The 20,007-nt window shown below is 41.7% G+C and overlaps 1 protein-coding gene across 2 annotated transcripts in view; it reads right to left on the minus strand.

Annotated features, from left to right (window-relative positions):
- Positions 1 to 20,007, minus strand: part of TPPP (tubulin polymerization promoting protein) — a 124,911-nt gene that overhangs the window by 71,792 nt on the left and 33,112 nt on the right. The window lies entirely within an intron of this gene.

The raw sequence follows: 20,007 nt of genomic DNA on the forward strand, positions 1-20,007 counted from the left end.
AGATGGTGATAGGTCCTGCTGTGAGTGCAGGGGACTGGACTCAGTCACTTCTTGCGGTCTCTTCCAGCTCTATGAGATAGGAACAGATCCATGTTTCAAGGCCTAATCTATTAAGTGCCCAAGGGAGATATTAAAAACACTCACTGCAGAGAGCCAAAGCTGGAAAAAAGGCAATCTAAAATTTGGCAACTCATACTTCCTCTCTGATTTCACACAAGGAAAGCCTTGGGATGTGCCAAGGAAAAACTTAAGGGACGTGACCACACAAGCATTGCGAGTGGTAATGAATACAGGCAGGTGGTTTGTAATTCAAAGGGAGAGCAGGTGCAGTTATGATTATACTAAATGAAATCAGTGTCTTCAATTAAAATTCCTAACTTGTCCGAGATTATTAAGTTGGTAAAACTGAAGGAAACAGCTTCTTCAAAGAGGCATACTTTAAGTTGATCTAAAAATCCTGATTTGTGATTGGGTAAAGCAGTAATCATTTCTAAAAAGTCTCCTAAAAGTAACCAGTATCAATTAATACATCACATCCTTCCAGCTGCTAAACCTTCCCTCAACCACATTGGAACCAGATACCCTGAGCTACACATCCCACTTACCTACCCGCACCACACATTGATCCCCTCCTAGCTGCCATGTACTTAACACATCTCTCATGACCCCAACATCCAGGTGCCATCCACTCTGAAATGAGAACCAAATTGAAACTGCACAGCTGGAAGAAAGGCTATGTATTTGCTGTTCCGACTGGCTAACAACGAGGTCAGAGCACAAGGGGCTCTTGCCTAGTGCACCCACAAGGGCAGGAGAATGGGGCAGGCTGTGTTCTCCCAGCAGGAGGAGCAAGCATGGCAGGACTATACAGTACTCAGCACTCTAAAGCGGCAGAGATGAGGTAGGCTGGTCACAAGTTCACGTACGTGTCTGTCCTGCATCAACGTGTGCACACACACACACACACACAATGCTAAGAGGCTGCAATGAGGAAGGAGATCCTACTACACCATTTTTTAAAGGAATAGTACAAATCTCACAAAAATCCTATAGCTGCCCCCAGTACTCAGAGCCATCTGCCCATCTCTGGCCTCTGCAGGCCAAATGCCTCCGGCCACTATGCTTGTGCTACACTGCCGCATGTCACACCCTCTCTTCTCTGGGTCTCGAAGTCATAATTTCACATTCAGTTATTAGTGGAAAGTGTAGTTAGCAAGTAAAGGGTTGTCTGGGTAGTACTGAATAATGCCAGATAATAAAATCCTCTGATGTACAGCAGGCAGTCCAACTATGGGTTAACTGGCATTATCCTCTGGCCTGTTGTGCTTTAACAGTAACTGTACAATACTGTACTTCTGTGCATAATCTTGCTTCTGAGTATTAATCATATAGCCAGTCTGTTTTCTAAACCAATCAGAACTCAGATTTTCAATAATGGTACAATGAGCATCTGTCACATTATAGTACCACTCCAGAGATTCATCTTTGCTTTTGCTTGCTGGAAAAAAAAATTATCCTGTGACAAACTTTGCTCATGATGTTAGAACTCTCCATCTTTATTAGCAAGGGTCCACAGGACCTAAGAAAAATACATCCATTGACTGTACAACAACTACTTCTCTTATTAGTGTGCATTATTTTGAAATACAATATTTGCAGATGTAGGGCATGGGAATAAAGCTGTTTTGTTAGAGCTCTGGATAGTGCAATGAGTAGCTGCAATGAGATGTACAACCTTGGATCCATAGTCACTGATGCCTCTGTATCCCAGCTTGCTAACCATCACAAATGGCACAAACCAGCATCCTTGTTAGTAGTCGTGGCCAAGACAAAGAAATAAATGAGTTGGGAAGATTAATTTCTCTTTCATTGTTATGACTCTGTCCTCTTATAGGTCCCCCTGTGCTCTTGTTCAGCAAAGTCTGAAGTCCAGACCCCTTTGCTGAAAACAGGCAGCCAGAGCTGGGGCTGAGAAATCAGCTAGGTACCAGAGCAGAAAGCCTCTCCAATTTCATACATGAAACTTTTTCTGAGTAAACAAAAAGATTCAGCATCCCAGACATGGCCTCCTCTTTCCTCTGACCATTGCTTGTTTATGTAAAACGTGAAGGACATATTGTTATAACACTGATCATTTTGCCCCGATGAAGGGCAGGAAATGGAGGCAAGCATTTCTGACCACTGTGAGCTCTGACATGCTGATGCAGAGACGGGTGCAAGCTGTCCACTTGTCCTGAACCATAAAGGTTCCAAGTTGGGCTCCCCATCCTAACAGGGATGCACTGATTGATAGAGTCACTAATGGCATTTGGTGGCAGAAAGGGGCACCCATGTACAGGAGAAGTTGTTCCGTCCACCAGTGTAGGGAGTTCTTTATGCACAAGGGGATCACCACCACCTTGTCTCAGGCATCCTTGGTCAGAGAATAGGCAGTTATCAACCAACCTTGGAAACAACAGAGTGAAGCTTTGCATGATTGGTAAAACAGGGTGCACACTGCCATACAGCTACTGTATTGAAGACACTTCCTTACTGATGTTTTAAGACTTCTCTGAATCATCCCAACCAGTACTACCAGAATCACAAATCTGTCTAAAGGGAGGTGTCCTCTGGCTGTCTCTGTGTCCCAGTACACTATTATAAACTTTGCACTGACACATGGATTTCTTTGCATTCAGCTGTAGACCCAACTCCTGAAACAAAGCAATGGCCTTCTGAGTGGATAAGACCATGGCATCAGAAGAACAGCCTTTGAGAAGCCAGTCATTTAGGTAAGGGAGGACAAAAGCTGCTTCCTGTACTAGGTAAGCTGCCACTACTGCTAGAACCTTCGAGAACACCATTGGGGCCAAAGGCAGACCAAAGTGAAGCACTCAGTACTCGAAAAGATCTTGGCCTACCATGAATTGTACGTATTTGCTGCGTAATGGCTGTATATGGAAGTAGGCATTTTGTAGCTCTAGGGATGTAAAGCAAACCCCTTCCTCTACAGGAGGAATTAAGAGTTGTTAGAAGCACCATTATGAACTTTTGAGGCTTCACAAACTTGTTCAGTGGGTTTAAATCTAAGATTGGCCTCTAACCTCAGTAATTTTTTTTTTTGATACTAGGAATTTCTATGTGTACGATCCCAGCTGCCGTAAGGGGGAGGGACTGGTTCTATTGCTACTAGTCAGAGAAAAAAAGTATACCTCTTGCTTTCATAGAAGCTCATAAGAGGAGTCCTGGAACAGAGTCACGGAAGGGAAATGGAAAGGAGAGAGTAACAAAAACTGGGTGTCTTAGCGTGATGTTATGAACTCCAAGACCCATAAGTCCACGGTGATCTGCTCCCAAACCTGGTGGAAACAGCCCAGCCAGTCCTCAAAGGAAGGGAGATGTGCTAAAGAGTTCAACTGTAAAATTAGAGGAATGTGGGTATTTGAACCTTCAACCAAACACATCAAAAGTTCCATTTAGATGATTCTTGATGATCATGGAGGGCAGCTGGATGACCTCTTCCTCTGAAACTTGTCTCTCTTTTAAGTTCTGTTGGTCTTTGGCACCCCAAGAACTGAGCAGGACATTATCTGTTACAGTCTGTGACTTACTGAGACACTTCTTTCTCATAGGCCTGTAAATGCTCAAGGAAAACAGCTCTGGCATCCTTGAGCATATTCAGGGGGTCTTCTGTGGTCTCCAAGAAGATCCTGTGATCATCAAAGCGGAGGTCCACTGCAGTGTTTTGGAATTCTCTCAAGAACCCCTGAAAGCTTGAGCCAGGATGTCCTGTTCATAACTAGTGTCATGGAAATGGATGTGAGAGCAATATCTAGAGCATCTAGTAATGCCTGGAGAGCTGTTCTGGACAGCAGCTGCCCCTCTGCAACAAAAGACTGGAATTCGTTCCTGCAGTCCAGTGACAGCTATTCCATAAAGGCCAAGCTTGTTGCAATAGAAAAAGTTACATTTGGCCATTACTGCCTGACAGTTCACAACCTGAAAGAGCAGGGCTGTTGATGATAAGATTTCCACCTGAAGAGATCCAGTTGATTTTGGTCCTCGCTGTAGGGTTAGTTGTCAAAAAGTGCTGCCTATCCCATTCATACATAGCATCCATCACAAAGGAGCTAGGTGGGAGGTGGGGAAGCAAAATGCCAGAGTCCTGAGATGGCACACAGTACTTCATATCTGCCCTTTGTATGTTATTTGAATGGTCACCAGCATGTGCCATAGAATCTTTGCTGGATCCAGGTGAGCCTTGTTATTAGGTGTTGCCATTCGGGAGGGTGCTGGTGATTTCCAAATATCAAGCAGTCTGTGCTGCTAACCTTTGACTTCTTTTAGAGGTCCTCAATGTCATCAGCAGCGGAAGGTGGTGGAGGCTTTACTGCATCATCCAGCAACAGGATACGAACTAGGAATCTCTGAGGTGTTTTCCTCATCTACACCAGCCTCCAGCTTCTCGAACATCTCCTCTTGACACAACAGGGAAGGAGGAGGATGCCGTCCCCGTTGGTGATGGTGTTCTACTGAATTGCTCCGAGTAGGTAAACCACAGGTCACAATATGGCTGTTGCCAAGATGAATAAAGGAGCAAAGGGATCGTGCAGAGTTGGCTCCACCATCCTCGATGCACTGGAACCCCTCCTCGTGGAAGGGCGCATTCCCAAGGGGGTATGTAGGAGCACCACTAACAGAAATCAAGGACACTGGCTGGGAGCAGTGTTCCCTCCAATTTTTGCCATCCATGGGTAGAATAAATTTTGTTACATGCACCAAGGCATGTGAAGATGGGCACCACCAATACGAACACATGATGCCCACTGTAGATGGGCTTTAGGTGCTCTACTAATCAACTGGGTAGCACCTGAATCTCTCTTGGGCAGCCACCCATGCACTCAACTTAGAGGGAACACTGACAGGGAGTCCTCTTCTTCCTCCACATCCTCGCACTAGGGTAGGAAATGTTCCATCACAGTCTGAGCTTCATCTCCCTCTTCTCCCTATCTCTGGATTTGAGAGCTACACAAAAGGAGCACTTCTAAGTGCTGTGGGATTACCCTGGGGAACAGACACACTTGAAGTGTTCATCACTCATTAGAATAGGTTTCTGACAAGACAGGCAGCATTTGAGGCCTGGCAAACCAGGTACGTCCTGCCAGGAGAGGTCAAGTCTCTCAGGGAAAAGAGAAGAAAAGCACTCCTCTTGCAACTAACAACAACTCTAAACTAAAAGAACCGTCAGGGGTGTAACACCATACTCTGATGCCCCTATGCAGCAAGGACTGTCACTCTCGTGTGGGTCTTCATAGTCACAATAGACGCTGTAAATGAAGTCCTCAATTGAAACTTTAAAGGGCGCGATCCATAGTCTATGCAGACTGAAGGATGCCTACTACTACTGATGCCCCTAGTTTCTGTTTGCCAGAAGCTGGAAGCGGACGACAAGGACACAACTAGAAGAAGTTTATAACGAGATACATTTACAACTGTGTCATAGACATTCCCCGACTCCTGCCCTCCTGTATGTGGGATTCAGCTTCAAGAATCCCTCCTTGTTATCTTCTCCACCGCTAGGCATCATATAAACAAACAGAGGCGGAGGAGGCTGTAAAGGAAGAGCAGGGTGAGAAAGATTCAGTTTTTATCAGCTTTGGGAAATGTGCTTAAAGGTTCACTGCAAAGGGACTTAAGGTAAAAAGAATGGAGATGGAACAGCAAGAGGGGATTTGTGAGGAAAAGATATTCTCCTGATTTCAGTACATCTTAATCGGGTAATCTTCCAAAGTAAATTGCACAATGTAACTGAGAAGTTAGTTCTTGTGCAACTAATTCAGATATGTAAAGCTGGAAGTTGTTGGATTACAGTAATATTATACTTGAAAGCTAGAAATAAGGCACATTTTTTATTCAGTGAGGGTATGTAACCATTAAAGTAATAGCCATGGGGATGTGGTACCTTCTCTACCGCTTGTACCTAAGTCCAGATGGAAAACTCTCTCCAAAGCTATGGGCTTGATTCAGTGATTACTGGGAGACATCCTCTGGCTTAAATTAAGCAGATCATCAGATTATATGACCATCATGGTTCCTTCGGGCCTTAAAGAAAATAAATATCTGCGAATGTCATTTTAATTTCATAAGAATGAGACTAACTATGGAGTAGCTGAGGTGAAAATTACAATCGGACTGAAAGAATAGCTTGTGTATATACCACCTTTTTAACTTTAGCTTCTGGGATAGAATGAAAATATAAAATTAAATACAGCATAAAGGGGGTTGTGTAAATTAGAATTTGGATGGGAAAGCTGCAGGATATAGTACTACAGGCTGAACCTCTCTAATCAGGTACTCTTCAGATCTGACCAGTGCAGATGAGAGAATTTGCCAGACCATGGGAGGTCAGCACTGTCTAGCAGCATTAGCAACGCTTCCACTGCTCATTGGGCTCTTAGAACACGTCAGGGTAAACTAGAGCTATATAACAGCACAGAACACTGAGAGCCAGGACTCATGGCTGTAAACAAACTTTATGGGACCACAGGAAACTTGGCCACACCGATGGTAAGTGGTCATCCAGCTAACTAAAACCATGCCAGATTATGTACGTTGCCAGACCACATAGTGACAGACTAGAGAGGTTCAACCTGCAGTTCTTCAATAGGTAGTTTTATTCCTCTAAAGCAGCCTGCAGCAGTGAGCCTCCCAGCCCAGGTCGACTAACGCATGCTTGTGGGCCTCATGCAACTGCACTAAAAATAACTGCGTCGATGCTTCATATTGGTCCGGAGCTCAGGCTTGAAAGTCTAATAAAAAAGTTGAGCACTTGGAGTCCCATTGTCAAAGCATTGTCTGTACAGTGCTAGTTCAAACCAGACATGCTCAAATCTGTCAAGCCAGGCTGGGAGGGTCACTGCCAGGAGTTGCGTAGACATGCCCAAAACGGCACTTACCCCAGGAGCAGTGCTGTATTGAACAACAACAGCTTGGTGCTAGTAGGGACACTGTTGCTGAAAATGCTGAGTTTTTGATAACACGATCATTAAAAACCCCACAGCACTTTTTCCATAAGAGGAGGGCTGCTAATCCAGGTGTCCTCGCTACACTCCAACTCTAGCAATTACACTCAACTTATCTAAATTCCTCATTAAGTTTAAATTCATAGCTTCCTCTGTTTGCTGCCTTCACCTGTTGTTTAGCAGTGGCGAAACATCTGCTGTATTTTACCCTTGGAAGAGTTGCCATGGAGACTCATATATATATCCTGTAAGTATTTTGGGACCTATCAGGATTACTATCGCTATGTAAATGCAAGCAATATTGGCATTATTAGTACTAAATTATTTATACTATAACAACAACTAGGAGGGCCCTTGTGAATGACTAGGGCCTAAAATTGGTCAAAAAATGGGAAAGGTTTGTGCTGATGAAAACTTTGTGAAATTTTTCTTTTTTTTGTTTTTGTTTTTGGACTATCAGGGTGCCATGGAAAAGATGGACAGGCTTTTTAAAAAATAAACCATTTTACTAAAAGCCACTGCAAACACCATCGGAAGACTGGTTTCAAGTAACATTAATTTTGGTATTTCAGCACTGCATGTAACTGTATACATAGGCTCCAAAATTTCTCTCCAATAAGTAAGCCAAGCTAGGACATGACTAAGGTATGAAAAGAAGCTATCTTCCTGATGGCATCACTTCTACTAACATGGTGAAATCAGTCAATTACCATGTACTCATTTGGATATGATCCAACACTGCCAATGTAAGATTAGGCAGTGTGCCACTCTAAGGGCTGAATCATGTGCTGCACAGTTAGCATTTACAAATGAACTTTTCCATTCCTCCTCTGTAACACTAGCTCCAGATTCCTCCTCTCAGGCATCCCAGGATCCCAACCAGTTACAAACCAAGGGATCCAACAGCATGATTAACGTGAGCTTATATACAGCTGAAAATGTTCTGCCAACCTATTGCCACAAGAGAACCTAAAACATCTACGGGTGACAACAACGGAAGCAAGGCACCATGTAACATAGAAGCTTCAGAAGCCACTGAAGCTAGATTTTTGGCTAACCTTTCCTCAGTTTACTAATGCTATTGATATATAAAGATGGGTTCACAAATACCTTTGAAAATAGAGACAAAATACAACTACCCTCACAGAGCTTAGTACTGCAGCTTGATCTGGTCCTATTACGAACACCCTAAGCAGCTCTGGATAACAGGAACAGCACATCACAGCCACTGACTCAGGTTAGCACATGCATTTTTCCCCTTGTACAGTAGCATACTTTTCTCACAGAGAAGGGCCACACTTTTTAATTTTTAAGTGATTATCTGGCCAAAGACATATTAAATAAATTCCATGTTACTGCTTTAATGAGGATGTTACTGTAGCTGTTCCAGGTGGTTACAGCTGATCTAAGTATTCTAAGTTATAGACAGTTGGATTACAATAGCTGATCTAGTTATTTTACTATGTATAAACATTAGCTTACTTACATCAATGTTTCCCCCTCTAAAAAATTACTTGTGTGTCCCTCCTATAACTTCAGGACAGTACTCAATCTTTATTACAAACCTTCAGGAGTTGTATGACCTATGCAATCAGGAATGCTTGCAACTTTGGTTGCACATGCAGTACAATACCATTCAGCATATTTAGTTTGTAGCTACCAGTTTTCTGTATGAAGCGGTTCTGGATTATTAGGTTTAGGTATAAATCCAAGATTTAATTTCGCTAATAATAAATCCCACCAGTCAGACCTTTTGGAGGTCCTCAGCAAGCCTGTAGGGATTTTAGCAACAAGCATTTTTATTAAGACTGATCTGAATTCATGAGCAATGAGTTCTTAGGAATTCTCCGTTTCTAGGTAAACAAATTCTACCTACATTTTATCCATAAAACAGTGAAAAAAGGTGCTTAAGAAAGGAGCAAAATGTTAGAGACAGGCCATCCAGGCAGAGTTTGCTTTGCTAAATTCCTTATAGGTAGACTAATCCTGCTAGGTTCCTTATTGACCAATACCTTCTTTTGTTTTGGTTTTGTTTCCATGGAGAAAGGGAGGGACATACCCCTTGCTACTGATCTAGAAAATATTTATCATCAGTAAACCAGGTTCCAGTTTTAGCTTTTATCGTTAAAGGCACAGTTAATTTGGTTGCTTAAACTGGTAAGAAAAAACATTATAGTCCAAGTGGAGTGGTATGGAAATGCAGTTCTACTTGAAGTAATGAGACCTGTAGGAGAGACTGATACATGGCCCTATTCTTATTTCAAACAAACAACAAAGCCCTGATAATCCAAAATTGCTTCATGCAAACAGTACTGGACAGCAAATTTTTTGGACAATATATGCCAAATGTGGTGCCATGTGAGCACGCAAAGGAGCGGGGAAGTTCTAAGAAAACACAAATACTACCAGAGGTAAGTATTCATGTGAAGTACGTTTACACAAAATACTATTTTTAAAAATCCTAACTACCACACATTACTGATTTGTAACTTTTACATTTGCACAAATTAGACTGTGTTATCCGAATATTAATCTACTTTCCCAGAACATCCCACTTCTAGATTTGTAAATACTAGGTTGTTTGGCTTTTTATTTTAAACAATCACCTCCACCACCAAACACTAACATTTATTGGCATACATAAAAAATAGCAACTTTAATGCAGGTCTTTGCATTAGGCAGCCCCATTTGAACTGTAGTTTCGATTTCGATTAACAGACAAATAAAGGATGTTTGCTGAACAAAGAAATAACTTCAGTGAATCACTTCCTGCGGTCATTTACCTGCTTTTTCAGCCTTAGGTTCTGGCCTTTTTCAGTGAGCCTGAAAGTTGAAGATTAACACAGACAATTCCCTAGGTATTGTTCTAAATCCAATTAGTACTCATCTCCCCATACAGTCAGTGGTAGGGTGCAAAACTCCCATACAACTGGTAGAAGAGTTATCGAGTGGGAATCAAAACACTAATGCCAATTTCAGAAGAATTCCATGCCCTCCTCCAATAAAAAACGATGATATTTCAGTTGTGCACTACTGTATTATGCTTCATTTACCTAGGAGAGTTGATGTGGAAGTCTCACTGCATTGCACAATATGATGCCTCTTGTGGCTTTCTATGAATAAAAAGTGTTTATTAAACAGGACATAGTTCAGTCCAACTTCTTGTGAGGACTTTTAAATGAGCACAGGTTTTAAAGTGCTGCTCTTTTACAAGTGTTTGAAGTAATGTTTTTCAATGCAAACAAATGAGAGCTGCGGTTTGTGTTCTGATTGTCAAATGGGACAAACATACTCTTGTCTTTGCCAGGAGTTAAAACTAAGTAGCTGCAGGCTGATTGCATCTGGTTTAATTCTTCTATGATCTTACCACAGCAGTTTGCTACTGCTGAACTGAAACCCAGCTGGCCTCAGGTAGAAGCATCCCTTGTAAGACTTAGTTGACCCAGACTGTGGGAACTAGGCTAAACAGCTGACATGCAAGTATGTTAGGACATGGATGGATCTGTTCAGGTCAGAACAAAACAACACAGCATATGTTGTAAAGGTTGTCCGTGGGAATAAAAGATTCCTTTCTTAAAAACATGGAGGAGAGTTTTCTGGCCTTTAGAATACATCACTTCCTCAGCAACAAAGAAACATGTCAAAGCAATGCAAGAAGCTATTACTGGAATTTAAGAGTACAATTATGCCTCTGATTGACTTTTTTGATGCCCAGTATTTTTGGAGGGCAGGAGAGGTATGTACCAAATATATTTACAGGGTTTTATTAGTTTAAATAGGAGTCTTCAGTAACAAACCAGTGGTATAGAACCACGAAAAAAACCCACCCCGTTTAAAATTTAACACATAGTAACATCAAAACAAACAAATGTTTCTATGGAGACAACTACCTAAATAAATGCTCAAAAGAGATCCAAGCCATGACGTCACCCAGAGCTGCCTGCATCCATAGTAACATGCCAGTATAAACAGAAATATTTGATTTTTTCTATAAAGTAATGTCATAGAATTAGCAATTTTATGGCAGTGCATAAACCATTTTCTTACAGTGTTTAGTGCTTTCACTTCTAAAATAAGGGCAAAGATATTTTTATCAAGGCTATTATTACCACATTAACTGCATCCAACAAGTGGAACATGTGTATGGCATATCTACTGTATCAAATTCCCCTGAGCAGTTGCTGACCCCAATAAACAAAGAAATTTATGTTCCCAAAGCAAGACGTTGGAATGCTGGTCAGAGGGCAATCACATCTATTCTTCCTAGATATTTTGCTTTCCATAGAACGAAAAAGTAACACTCCCAGACCTGCTCTGTCACAGCCTCAATATGCTGGTGGACTAACATGAAAATTCAGACACAGTTTGTATCTTTCCACTTCTAGATAGTCAATTGGACAGCTTTCTCTATGGCCACAAGACTCACCAAACTCATCCTACTTCTCTGCTGGTACACGTGTAGCTATTACAAGAAATGCAGATGAACAAACTTTACAAGATTAGCCGTCAACAACTAGGAAGTGACATAAGACTAGAAAAAAAATTCATGAAAAAACGATTACTAACCTTGCCATAATGTTACCCTTTTAGATGTGTTGCACTTAGCCATTCCAACGTAGGAGTGCGCATGCCCTGAGCTCAGATACCAATCTTTTTTTCCCCTCAGCTGTCCCTTACAAGTGTCAGCTCCAGCACCCCTTGCATCACACACTCATGCTGTTGATATAAAGAGCCCTGCTGACCCTGCTCCCCTTCATCATCTTCTTGCCAGCCATCTCTGAGAGAGGTGACAGAGTGGGGTTTGGAAGGGGCATATACAATGCATCTTGAAAAACAATAGTTACAGAAAAGTTAGCAACAGTCTTTTCCTGCTTCAAGCACTTGCACATGTCTATTCCACAGCAAGGCAGGCTCCGAGATTAAGGACAGGCCAACCATAACATGGCATTGTCTCTGGCCTGTTGCATAATGGCTTAATGTGTCATGAACGTGTAAACCACCAGCCAAGTTGCCACTGTGCAGATATCTTGATTTGCAATTTATAACAAAAAGGCAGAAGGAGGCCTTGTGGAATACACAGTTAGGTTAGCTGGAAACAAAATATCAATGAGCTCCTAACATGCTCTGATACAGAAAGTAATCCACATTGAGAGTCTCTGTGAAAGAAATTTAATTCTTTCTACCATCACTATGAACAGATCCAAGGAATAATTTGTTTATATGTAAAAAGACAGGGCACATTGCATATTCAACAAATGAAAGCGCTGTTCTTCTCTATTCGCATGTGACTTAGCATAGGACAATGGCAGAAAAAATGCTTGATTGCAATAGAACTGCAAGTCCACTTTTGGACAATGAGTGTGGCCTCAACCAGACCTTGTCTCTGAAAATGGCTGTATATGGTATCTCTAAGGTCAGTGCTCTGATATTTGAAACCTGCCTGGCCAATGTTATGGCCACCAGAAAAGCTACTTTCCAGGAGAGGAGTAACAGTGAACATGTTACCAGAGGTTCAAATGGAATTTGAGCTTTGACAGGAAAATGGTTATGTCCCATGTAGGATCCTAACTTTTGGGTATGCCTTTTTTGAACTCTTTTTGAACTCAGTGGCCATACTGGAGGCTAATGTGACATGGAAAGGAGTCCAGGAGAGTAATTTTACAGCCCTCGTAGGGATGAGACCCAGAGCAACCTAGATAAATTGGAGGATTAGGCCAAAAGAAATCTGAGGAGCTTCAACAAAGACAAATGCAGAGTTTTGCACTTAGGATGGAAGAATCCCATGCACTGCTACAGGAAGGGGACAGATTTGCCACTTGGTAGTTTTGCAGAAAAGCACCTGGGGATTAGAATAGATGAGAAGCTGGATATGATTTAACAGTGCACTCTGGGTTCCAAGAAGGCTAATGGCATATTGGGCTGTAGTAGTAGAAGCATTGCCAGCGTATTGAGAGAACTGACTATTCCCCTGTATTTGGCACTGGTGAGGCAGCATCTACAGTACCGTATCCATTTTGGGGGCCCTGATACAGAAAGGATATAGACGAATGGCAGATTGTCCCAGTGAAGGGCAACAAAAATGATTAGGGGGCTGGAGCACATAACTTGTGAGGAAAGGTTGAGGGAACTGGGCCTGTTTAATTTGCAGAAGAGAACAACGAGCGGGGATTTAACAGCAGTCTTCAACTACTTGATGGAGGTGTTCCAAAGAGTACTGAGCTAGGCTATTCTCATTGGTGGCAGATGACAGAACAAGAAGCAGCGTTCTCAAGTTGCAGTGGGTGAGGTCCAAGTTGGCTATCAGGAAAAAAAAATATTTCTCTAGGCTTGATAAAGCCCTGGCTGGAATTATTTAGTTGGGGATGGTCCTACTTTGAGCATGGGATTGGATGAGACCAGTGTTTCTTAAACTATGTTCTGCAGGACACTGATGTTCTGTGAACAACTCACAGGTGTGCTGCAACCACGAAGCAATCACCAACAACGTCCAGTGCATGTGTATATCTTCTGTTATTAACACCAGATATGTTACTTCTTCATTGTGGTGATACCTGATTAAATTGTTCACTTTGGTACTGCTGTATATGTTGCTCTTTGGGTGTTTTTTGGTTTGAGTTCCAGGACGATAACATGGTGCTTGGCTGGAGTAACTGATACAGAGCTCTCACAGGTGGATTGCTTCCTGGGACAAAGAAAAGAATATGCCACACGCTGCCTTTTGTAACAGTCATATTATCCATGAAGGTCAAAATGGATTGATGTGATGGGTCCCAAGATCTTGAATACTGAGGAACCTCTGGTAGGCTCCCCAGGCAAGGGCCAACACATTGCATACCAGAGACAAGGATGGCTGGGTACGTGAGAAAGGTACCCACACATACCATCTGGGTCGCCAGGCACCATATCAGGAAGCTGAGTACTTGTACCATAACTATGAGCACTGAGTCCGGGTGAGGGTGGGAGGAGAAGCACACTGTGGCTGTCTCATATTAACTCTATCCTCTGCACTGGGATCAAAATGGACTTTTGGACATTTAACAGAAGGCCCAATGATTTGAAGGTTGATGGGATGAGATGGATGTCAGCCTCCACTTCAGCTGTAGACCAGCCAGTCACTAAGATATGGGAACATGTGGATTCCCCTTCTACTGATCACTAGGCCTTTGGGACAGCTGACCAGCTAAACAGGAGCACCACAGACTAGTAGTCTTTATGGGCCACTATGAATCATAGAAAATGTGTGTGACCAGGAAAAAACTAAAATATGGAAATTGACATCCTTTAGATTGAGCATACCACTCTCTGTGATCCAGCTAGGGACTGATGGAAACCAAGGAGACCACGTGTAACTACAGATTCTCAACATATTGGTTGAGGCACCATAGATATATAATGGGACCGAGATTACCTATGACTTCCGGGATTAAAAAATAGTGGAAATAAACCCCTTTCTTGCGAGTGAATGGGAAACTCCCCACAGTTCCCACCTGAAGAAGGGACTGGACTTATCACACCATCAAGAGTTAATGAGAAGGGTCACTATCAGTCTTTGTGTGAGGACTTAGATTCAGACTGAACTGTACTTATGTTGGTGGCCTTATATCATGGCTGATGTCCAGGGTTGATGATAAATTGAACCGATCTGAGAATGTATAGCTTCTGAATGTAAATTAGGGTAAGGGGAAGAGTAACTAGATAGGAAGAACACACACAACTAGAAATTATTGGAAAAATACAAAAAACAAGGGTGTGTGCGTGTGTGTTGCCAGAAGAGGTGAGCTGAATTCATTGTTATTTATGTGGAGGTATTTTTGTTTGATAGTCATCCAAATATCTGCAGATGCCTAAGAAAACACCCATACATCCCATATGTTTGATGGATTTTAGCATACATTACTAGACTCTAAAATTTCATTCTGGAAATCCATGATTTGTAAGTTCTTACTTAATCTGTGATAGTGCAGAAACTGCAGATTCTTCAATATTTAAGTAGCATTATTTTCAGTCCACACTTTTGCATACATTTTGAGGTTTGAAATACACAGTTTTACTCCATTTGTGTAGCAGAATTCCATTTACCTAAACAGACAGTGGCTGGGGCTTGAGTTGTCAGCCCCATGCACTAATAACTAAATACAGCTGAAACAAAATGTTTGATTATCAAAACAATTAACAGGTCTGACATAATATGTGAGTGTTTATATAATTCCAGCAGTTTTTTCTTAAATAGACTTTAAGATCCACTATTACTTTTCTGCAATTCACACCTTGTCCACAACTCAGCCACCGTTATTGGACAATCACCCTGCAATTCAAGTAGTGCTTAATTATTTGCTATTTGGCCACCATTCATTATTCTCCAATTTACAAACTTTCAGTTAGTTACCTGTCACAGAACATAAGCAGAGATGACTAGTTACAGATTGCAAACAGTTGGGAGTGAATTGATGTGTAAAGCATGCAGTTGCAGACATTGAGATTATAACACTTTTTTCCATTTTCAAGTATTTGATGTTGAAAATTTTCTGTTACAAAAAGTTTTGATGAAAATGTTTCAGCCAACCCTACCTAGAATGCAGTTACCTTACATGATTATTACTTTACTCTAGAAATAATTCTGCTGGGGAGAAAATGGGTGGTCGGGTGTGTAGGGAAGAAGGGAAGGAGACATTCCAACTGTTTGAGCACAGGCCAGTACATTTGGTATATACCAAGCATATGCATGTCTACCAAATACCAAAGGGAATAAATACTTTGCTAATGTTCCAGCAGTTGACCCTGTTAACCTTCTACACATATAAGATTTCATTCTGGTTTTTATTTCTCTTTTTAAATGTGTGCACTGTTCAGCACTTCCGAGGATTTCACTGATGCCATTAATGCGCCTGTCATAATTAAAATGCCACATGAAATATATAATCGCTAGTGAAAATAACAGCTTCCATCACAATAATCCAACTGCTCAAAACAAAACAAAAAAGGAAAACAAAAGCAGCTTGGAAAAATATCTATTGAAAAAAAGATACAAAGGAAGTGATGGCATTTTAAAGGAAGCTTGAAATACTGAAATTTTTTACAGTTGTGTCATTTATTGCCCCATTTTTCTCTTCACCAGTAAAATACAAAAAAAATCATAACTAAAATAATTTACATAGAAAATGTATGCATAAAAACTTATGTTGCACTTGCCAGCAATAGACAGGCAATTAGTTAATATGAAATTAATATTCTTAAATGAACTAGTTTATCTTTCAACTATTATACATGCAGTGACTTCAGGTATCAACAAAGAGTACCTGAAGGCTAATCCTGGGACATTTGTGTAGAAGGCTCTGAAAACCACACCACCAACAGAAGCTACTCAAGTCATACATCCTACTCATGACTCCACCCTACCTGGGCCCTGGAGAATGACATTTAACAGGAAATGAGCATGCATACTAATAATGGAAGACTGAGTTCTGCAATTGATTGACAGGGCAGAGGTGGGTAACAGGCCAAAGTTCCCTTGTTTCAGCACCCTCCTTGGCTGACAGCTCCAAAAGGAGACATATGGGTGAGGTTATATCCTTTATTGATCCAAATTCTGTTGGTGAGAGAGAGGTTTTTGAATGACACAAAGCTCTCCACATGGGAAAGGAATTGAGAGCATTACCGCTAAATGCAAGATGGAACAGACTGTTTGGCATAAGGAGTCAGCAAAGATGCTAAGGGAGCATTGTGTCGACTTACTCATTAACACTTCTGCACTAATAGGATGAAAAGAAGCAGTTGGTGAGTTACAGAATGTTGTGATAAATCACAAATCTCTGTTCAGCCCGTGGTTTTTAGTGTCTAGCAGAGTTATAAGTTTAGTATCTAGCACAGTTATAATTTTAAGCTCCCTGGCTTGTATTTTGAGAGTGTTGTGGATGAAAACTGAAGTCATCTATGAAGTGGAATGTGTTCATGTACAGGTGAAGTGGTGTTTTTGACTTTTACCTTTTTTCTGTGTGAGTTTGACAGCATAACATGTGTCTCTTTTCATCCACACTGAACAGGTTTGGGATCAGCATTGCTACCATTATACCACATAACTCCAAAAGGAAGCAGACAGCCAGGAGAAAAGACAAAATACAGGGTTCTATCAGGAAGAAGAGCCAACACCCCAGGGCATTCATGAAAGGAAGAAACTGGAGATCCCATTGCCTAAAGGAGGGAAAACAATTATCCCTGTAGTAGCTGCCTGGGCGTTACTGCAGGTCTGTAGTTCCAACAAAGGCTGAGACATCAGGAATTCCTGGGTTATTTTCAAACAACAAAAATGTACAGGTTACCTCCTCGGGAAGAGGGATCACTGGAAACTAAAAGCAGATTGTGTTTGTATCAGTTCATTCTCCTGCTAGTCCCATGTCCCAAGGGCTCCTCACTACACTCCCACAGAGCAAAAGTGAATCCACTGCCAAAAGCATCAAGTCTGAGTCCTCCAGATCCATCAGTCTAGTGCACAGCCAGTTTTTGCAATACTAAGGGCCTATCAGATCATTTACTGCATGGAAAATGGCCTGCAAAAGGAGCCCGAGGATTTGTGATTTCCTGTTAGGCTAGCTACAAACAAATATTTATGTTCATAAAAGCAAAGAATACTTAAAAATAAACATTGACTTCATCCATCAGCATTCACTAAAACACAAAAATTAAAGCCCAAACTCCTCTAAGCTTAGCCATCTACTACAATGGGGTAGTGCATTGGCTAGATTCCGGTTGAAATACAGAGCTTGGCTATGGCAACAGACCCTCTGGAAAAATACTGTCATGGGAGCAGAAATGATGACAGACTGACCCAAGAACAAAAGGGCCAGAGTGGCTACAGAGGCTTGTCAGCTGAAGACAGAGCAAGAATCAAATAGCCATGAGAGGAAACACTCACTGCAAAGAGCGTATTTTCCCCCACTCAGTAAAAGACAAATGTTAGGAAAAGGCCAGTGGATGAGGTGGTTCAAGCATAAACAGTGGAGTCATTCAAGAATTAATGGCACGATATCCCAAGATTAGTGAACACTGGACAATCTGTGAAGGGTAAAGGGTCCTTTCTTCTCTCTATGTATCTTTGATGGGCTCTAAGGTTCAGATTTTCAGCAAGCCTACTTAACTGAATGTGCAGCTGCCTCAATTTGCATGGCCTCAAATGGGTGTTTACACATGAAACTGTGGGTTAGAGCAAGGGTGAGCAAAGTGAGGGGTTGGCCCCCTAAGGGGGCATGAGATTTCTTAAGTGGCGGGGCGCAGCACAATCAGCTACTGGGCCTCAGGCTCATCTATCTCTTTTAAAATGTTGAAATATGTTACTGTTTTATGTATGTATAATTCATATATATACACACACACTCTACATACTTATTTTCTTACACCTGCTGAAAGGGGCTTTTCTTCACATGAACATAACCGAAATTCTGTTGGTTTGGATTACATTAGAGAAGTTGCACGTGTTCTGCAATGGCCAGGACGAAAAGTGAGGCCTGACATTGAGGCTATGGTTACACTACAGCAATTTGTCTACAGAAGTTACTGTCAGAAGAGATGTTCTGTTGACAGATTGTGTCTATGCATAAAAGTGGATTCATCTTTTTATCAGCTCTGTCAACAGAGCAGCTAGACTGCCTGCTGCTCCTCTTGACAAAACAGGCACCTGGAAGCACAGCAGACCGGGGCTGCTCATTGTGGAGGATGCCTGGTCTGTCAAGAGAAGGACCCCCAGAGCGTCCACACAGCCTTTTTACTGACAGAACCTGTTGACAGCAGCATTATGACTCAAAGCTTTGAAGCAGAGCGCTGCCAGCAAAAGTGCTGTGTTTTGTCCAGATACTGTCGACAAAATGCATTTTGTGTATACATGCTCCATGAGTTCTGTAACCGTAGCTAAAAAGTTTGGTCACCCTGGGTTAGTGCATGTGCTAACGTATGTTTCTTCAGACTATTAGCAAAATTAAGGAATCTTGCTGAAAATTTGTCCCCAAAAAAATTGTATTGTACAACTTACCCAATTTCTAAGGTAAAAAAGAGCAGAGGGTCTAATTAGCTGATATGCTTGTGTCCCACATTTGATTAGACTTAAGTACTTTGGAGGGGGAAGCAACATAGCGACGTTATGGTTTAATGCCAAGTGTGCTGAACTAAATTTTCTTTCCATTGAATTCAATGGGTTTTGGATCAGGTCTTTATGACTTTTTCACTTGGAGGTAAGATTCCACGTTAGCTGAGGTAATTCATAAGATTTGCTTGGCAGTGCTAATCTATGGGCAACATGGACACATATCTACATCACCAGTACACCATTCATTTTTATGGCTGATAATTAGAAGCCTTCAGCCACAAAAAGAGGATGACGTTTGTGATGCAGAGTCATTCTATGCTGCAAAAGAATGGGACCTTCAAGAAAATCTTATTTATTAACTCTCTCAATTTGAATTCGTAGCCTGCAAGAGGAAAAGCAATTGAGAGTCTGTAGCTACTATTTGGACTTTCCCAGCTGGTGAATCAGCTCTCTGGTTCACAAGTGTGTTTAAAACTGTAGAACTATGCATTCTTTACCCCTCACTCACCAAAACTACAATAGTCTGACTTGAGCCAGAGCTCCTTTAGTAGTGGCATTCATGACATTCATTACCCAAGACTTTAATGCTTTTTTAAAAAGCTAGCAGTTTGTGTTGATAAACATGCACCTGTCCAGAACATGGTGTGGCTTAAGACATGAAACATTCAATTCAACTACATATAGCTGCTCAGAAGTCTGAAAGACATTTTCAAACAAAGTGCCATAAAGCAAATACGGAAGGGTGTAATGATCACAGCAGTACAGGTTGCACCTCAGAAATTCAGGATTCTCTGGTCCGCCAACATCCGTGGTCCGGCAGGGAGGAAGTGGGGTTAGCAGCAGGATGGGGCAGCAGAATGGGTGGAGGGGTTAGAGATAGGGGACCTCCCTTTGTCCAGCTAATTCTCTCGTTCAGGACCAGTCAGGTCCCAA

This window comes from Carettochelys insculpta, chromosome 2 (assembly GCF_033958435.1).
Source record: "Carettochelys insculpta isolate YL-2023 chromosome 2, ASM3395843v1, whole genome shotgun sequence".
NCBI classification, from domain to species: domain Eukaryota; kingdom Metazoa; phylum Chordata; order Testudines; family Carettochelyidae; genus Carettochelys; species Carettochelys insculpta.